The 6,000-nt window shown below is 44.2% G+C and overlaps 1 protein-coding gene across 1 annotated transcript in view; it reads left to right on the top strand.

Moving 5' to 3' along the window:
* The first annotated feature begins 1,016 nt into the window (after nt 1-1,016).
* The window catches only part of BAZ2B (bromodomain adjacent to zinc finger domain 2B), a 111,225-nt gene continuing 106,241 nt past the window's right edge, over nt 1,017-6,000 (top strand). Inside the window, exon 1 of the mRNA XM_059475756.1 lies at nt 1,017-1,053. The gene's annotated coding sequence lies outside the window, so the exon portion shown is untranslated. The remainder of the gene's footprint in view (nt 1,054-6,000) is intronic.

Here is a 6,000-nt window from a genome sequence, read left to right as displayed (position 1 = left end):
ATAGATCGACTTTATTTAGAAATATTGTTGATTTTTAAAATGGTTATATGTAGTATTTAATAAGGTTAACAAGCTGTACACATTCTTGAATTCTGCAAGTATGTTTTTACCAACTCATACTGAAATCAGTTAGATTTTCTTCATTGCACTGCAGTTTAACTTGATGGTGTTAAAGTTATGGTTTGTAGGGAGCAGTCCTTGCGCTCTAGCAGTGTACTTTAACCCTGCTTGAGTTTGAGATTATGCCAAAGAAGGAAGAAAAAAAAAAAAAAGGAGGATACCATGTGTGTAGTGTGAAGGGTTGGTGTAGGGAAGCGCAGCTTTTAATTTTCTACAAACAACCTCTATGGATTGTTTCAGGCAAGGCAAGATGATTTGTATTTAAAAGATATGTTTTTAATTTAAATTCTTGTGTCAATAGCTGGTGAGTGCTAATACTTCCCCTTGATTTTAATTTCATTCTGGCACCCTTGTTGCTTTCTTTCTCTATCGAGTACTTCACGAACTCAAAAGTTGAACGTTCTTTAAAATGTCTCCTTTTGGATCACCTTATTTTGTTTGTTTCGTAGACGTTATTCGTTTACACCACAGAGTCTATTGTTGATTTATTATTTTTTTTAACCTGAACTTAATCTGTAGATTCTTAAGGTGGGCAACTTGGTTTCTGCCCCGGCCGATAAAGTCATCATTAAAAAATGACCCAAGGTGAACTGGAACTTTGGGTCGCTGTGCGAAGAGCGCGGTTCAGAACTTTCCGCAGCCCGGGGGTCCCGCAGCGAGCCCCGCGATCCCGCCACCCGGCCCGGCCACGCCGCCAGCCCCGCGGGGAGCGCCGGCGGTGACGTCACCGGGCCGCGGGGGCCGCGACCCCCTCCAGGGTCCCGCCGGCTGGGGGCGGCCGCCGTGCGCGCCGCCGCCCGCGCGCGCCCCCGCCCGGCTCCGGGGAGCGCCGGGAAGGGCCGGCCCGGCGCGCGCCGCCCGCACAGCGCAGGGGAGAGAGCGGGAGAGTGGGAGCCGCGCGCCCCGCGCACCGAGCGGCGGAGCTTCTCCCAGGTGAGCGGCCGGAGTAGGATGGTGTTCTACCGCGCCAGGGCTCCCCAGCCCGAGTAGCGTCCGCCTCGCCGGCCGCGTTCCTGCCGGTGCGTATCGCCCCTTTGTTGTGTGGGCCGAACGCGAGTCCCGCTGCGGGGCCCTGCCCGGGCAGGGCTGAGGGCGGGAGGCGGAGTGGCTGCGTGGAGGTGAGTCCCGGGGAATGGCCGGGGCCGGGGTGTCTGCAGACGGGACGGCTGTGTTCCGAGCGATTTTAAACTTTGCTCATGGCCGCACGCCCGTGCCTCGGCCGGGCGGTGCCGGTCACGTCTCTGCCGACGGACGCCCGCAGCCTCCGGGGCGGCGCGGCGGCTTCTAGCGGCCACCGGGCGGCTCTTTTGTGTGGCGCTGTGTGGTACGCTCCGCTGCCGGCGGCCCTCCCGCCCCGTTCCCTTCTTGGCGGCGGGCGCTGCCCCGCTCCCCTCGGTCGGGGCTGTCAGGGCGGGCGCGAGGCGGGGCCGCGCGGAGCGGCCGCGGGGCAGTGGCCGGAGCGGGCGATGCCCCTCGGCGGGCGACCCTCGGCCCCGCGCCGCCGCCGCTCCCGCGCGCTGTGAGCAGCCGCTCCTTCCCTCCCTCTCTCCCTCCCTTCCGCGGGGCGCGGCGCGGGCCGGGAGCGGGCGCCGCTCCGCACACCCGGCTCGCTGCGGGCCCCTCTGTCCGCGGCTTTGTGCGTGTGCCGTCCTTGGGAAGAGAAACAAGCAGCTGCAGCGCTGGGCCGAGTTGTTGAAATTTATCCCTTTGTGTATATTACAATATCCTCCATTTTTCTGCCCTCTAAACAACAAGCCTTTCGCCATCTTGGGCAAATTTTTATTTCAAAGTCTGACCGTCTCTTTTACGAGGGAACGAGTAGAAAACCTGAAAGCACTTCTGGATAAGCATTAAAGTTTAGGGAATGTTACAGGGACAGACAGTGACGTCATGTAAAGTTTAAGGGGATTTTTAAAGTCCAAGACTCTGTGCTTTCCCCTGGAATCCCTGATCTAACGTGTTGTAAACCACACTTTAAAGAGAAAGGTTCCTAGTCGTGCGCGCACGTACAGGGGACACTGAGAATACGCTTCCTTACCTGGTGCCTAGTTTCATAGCAGGAAAAGAATCGTGGCCCCACCCTCCCCCCCCTTTATTTTTTTTTTTTTACTGCCCCGGCCTTAGTATTTAATGTGCAATGCTTAATTGCTGGGTTATTTAAAAAAACGTTCTGAAGTTACTGTGTTAAATAACAAATTATCTGGAAATCTGCACTGGTTTTGTTTATGGAAAGTATGAATCTGATGTGAAGTTTACATGGAACTCTTGGTACAGAATCTTCCCTGAGAAATAAACAGAGTCTTCTTGACATGAGGAACATGGCTAAACAGACCTCCATTTTTAAATTACAGACTTGGAGGTATGTTTGGAAGCAACGAACTTATTAAGGTATATTATTAAAAGGTTCCATCTGTAAAGTACCTATAAATATTACATGTAGTTTGGGTTGTGTTCCAGGTACTGTATAATGTGTGTGGCTAAACCTAGTAACTATGCTTAACTCATTGAAAGAACCAACCCTGCAACAACTCCTTACCCAAAACCCAACAGCAAATCTCTTTTCCTCTGACTACAAGTTTTGCATCAGCTGTTGTGAAAGGGAGAACAATAAAAGGTACTGTTCAACGTGTTAATTTGGTTCTCAATTGCCCTTTTTTTGATCTTATGAAAGTTTTTCTGGTCACATGACTTGGTGAAACATGTAATTGGTAAGCAGTAATTGTTGTAGATAAATTTTTGTTTTTCCATCCTTTTTTCTATGCTTGTTTCACTAGCTCCATATTTAAAGTCACACTATGGAGAACATGAAACTACTTGTATTTAATTCACATTTTCTTAGTCTTCAGGATTGGGGAAAATATTGACAGCATTTAACATACAAAGTAATAGGAATAGGTGTTTGTCTTGTGCATCAAGACTTTCTATCCAAGTCAGTATTGAATGCTGTACTTAAAGTAGCTTTAAGGTTATGTTAGAACAAATGTCAGATTCTTACTTTATTTTTCTTTTCTAAATGCATCAGAAAGTGTGGTTGGATTTGCTATTTCCTGCATGCGTGAATGCTGAGTAAATGAAAATGTTTAAACAGTGGAAAGCATGTGCAGCAGGTGATTCTAAATTATAAGTTCAGTGAAGGTCTAGAAGATTGGATTGGTTATAAATGGTGAGCAACAGAGGATAAGTAGTTTCCAAAAATGGCAGTATAACTTTGACATCTCATAATAAACCACATACAAAATCCTGCAAAATCAGTAAACTGCATAATGTTAAGAAAATGGTAGCCAACGTAATTTTTGTAAAGTATATGTAGAGAAGGGAATTGTTAAGGAATCTTCAGTATTCAAGAAATTCTATGTTCACTTCAGGCAGGTGATGCTGGTTTAATAATAGGGTCTACCAATTCCTGCAAGCAAGGGGAGTATCCATATCAGGTTGTGATGAAATTGTTCGTAAACAGAACTCTCTGGAAAGTAAAAAAAAAAATCTTTAGAGGATCAGGTATTGTTTCCTTTTCATTCCTGATCCAAAGTCTGTTCTGAATGTCACAGTATAAGGTTTTGTGACTGTTCTGTATTGAAAATAAATTGGAATTGTGATACCGTGTTCTAGTTCCAGCCAGGACAGGGTTCATTTTTGCAGCAGCCAGGAGGGGCATGGCCAGCACCCTGTAGTTCTGACCACCTTACCTCTGTTCGTTGGGGTGGGAAGGGCAGGCAAGGCACTCTGTTCCTCTTGGGGAGAGAAGGGCTTTCTTCCAAGTGAAACTAGGGTATTATTGTTTCCGTGTGAATCTTTGGACGCTTTTTTGTAGTCCCTGTCATTAGTATTGTTGCTATTACTATTCGTTTTCTTGTCTCATTGCTGTTTCTGGTAAATTGTGCTTATCTCAATCTGATACCTTTACCTTTTGTGCCTCCAATTCTCCTCTCCGTACTGAAAAAGGGGAGGGAGCGAATGAGCAGCGCATGGTTTCAGTGGGAGCACTGAATGGGAGATTACCAATCCTGAACCGTGACATACTGGTATTTCTCATCCAAATTATTTTCTCAAACTAAATTCCACTGTGCTGGGTTCCTTACAGGTCTGTGTTCCCACAAAAAGGTAATTGTTTTTAAGATTCTTGTAGGTTGTCAATGCCATTGTAAAATTTTTTGAGTAGTGTGAGAGGGAAAAAACCTAAATGCATAGTTCATACCTTTTGGTGAAAAATTCTTGATTTTCTTGAACATGTAATAAAATGTTTTGCATTTTCAAAAGGTAGTCTAACAATATCTTTATATCATGAAGGGAGAGAGCGTTGGCTTGACCACTGTAGTATATTTGTTTAATCTTTATGTTGACCTTATGTTAAGAAGAAAGTTCTACTAGACTTTTTTGGTCTTTTTTGGGAGACACGTAAAATGCAAATGAGAAGGTAACAGAAGCCTTTCCTATAGATCCTGTTGCCCTTTTTAATGTTTTCTTTGTTTGCGTGTTTATTGTAGAACTGCATTGTAAGGGAGCAGATGTTTTGCAAAACATCCTGATGTGTTGCTTTTTTCTTCTGGGAGTGCATAACTGTTCCTTCTGATGCATCGATTTGACAGCTGGTTGATTTCATGAAATTGCTAAGAAGCCATTAGTGGTGTCATTGAATTCAAGTAGAACAGTCCCTCCCAGCTTGAACTGCAATTGTTAAGGTCTTTGTTGCTACTTTTTGTTCCCATGCAAGACGTAGAATATCAGAGTTGCAAAGAAAATTAAGCTTGTGCACCAGGTCTCATATCCCAGAATGAGGGGAAGGAGTACCTCACTGTAGTTAGTTCTATAATTTTCTTATAATGGTATATTTGGGAATAAGAGATCTTGACTGTTGGGAGGTATAACCAACAATGCAGTTTCTTACACCCTTCCTCCCTCCTCCCCCTGGCACATGGAGGGTTTCACTGTGTGAACATTCTGTGTTCAAATCCCTTTACTGTGATCGTCTCAGAGATGCTAATGTATAGTTATCTTTAAATGAAACTTAAAAGTGTAGATAATGGTGGAATGGGGTTTTTTGTTTGATTTTTTTTGTTTAATAAACAAAACAGACCTATTCCATTAGAGTACTAAGAGTGATGCTTAGTGTTTTCATCATGTAGATAATTTGGCCCCAGGGAGATTCCTATAGTGTACCAGTTTTCTCCCAAGTGTGGATCAACTTCTGAGTTAATACTGTAGTTTTACTACAGTACATTCAGTGAATTATGTCATACTACATTATAAACTAGTTTGTGATTGTTAATTGCCAACACAAGGAACACTGAAGCAGTTATCAAAGTTAGCAGTGATTTTTGTGGTAGTTTAATAGTTTACAACATTCTGAATGTAGACAAAATGTAGTAAGTATATGTTGGTAAACATGTTTTTAGAAATGGGAAGTTTGTATTGAAGAACATTATGCACTATTTGGAATCTAGGTACAGATGATCTTCCCCATTGCATCAAAGAAGGAAATGAAGTGTCTTTTTTTTAAATGGACATCTATGCTTTTAAAGATTTTTTTGTTATGCTACTACATTTTTACTTTAAAAACAGTTTTACTGTAAATAGCCACAAACAAACCAGAAAGGAATCACCAGAAGATTTGTATGAGGAAAACAGTAGGTTCTCATTAGTTTTTTAGTTTGTCTTTCTTTGGGCTTTATGAAAGCAAGACAGTATTAGTTTCACTGTTACAGAGATAAGGACTCTTGAAGGGTTTAGTCTTTTACCAACATCACAAGTAGTTGGTGGTGGAGGATGAGGAAAGAGCTGCCTTCAGTGACTTTAATCTGTAGTGTGCTGGGTAGTTGTTTCCTTGAAAACGGAAATGCGTGGTTTGTTAGCCCACAGTGTAATTGCTATGGGTAGGTAAGC

This window comes from Ammospiza nelsoni, chromosome 7 (assembly GCF_027579445.1).
Source record: "Ammospiza nelsoni isolate bAmmNel1 chromosome 7, bAmmNel1.pri, whole genome shotgun sequence".
Lineage (NCBI taxonomy): Eukaryota > Metazoa > Chordata > Aves > Passeriformes > Passerellidae > Ammospiza > Ammospiza nelsoni.
Note: the sequence above shows the minus strand (reverse complement) of the source record. Positions and strands in the feature narration are given on the sequence as shown.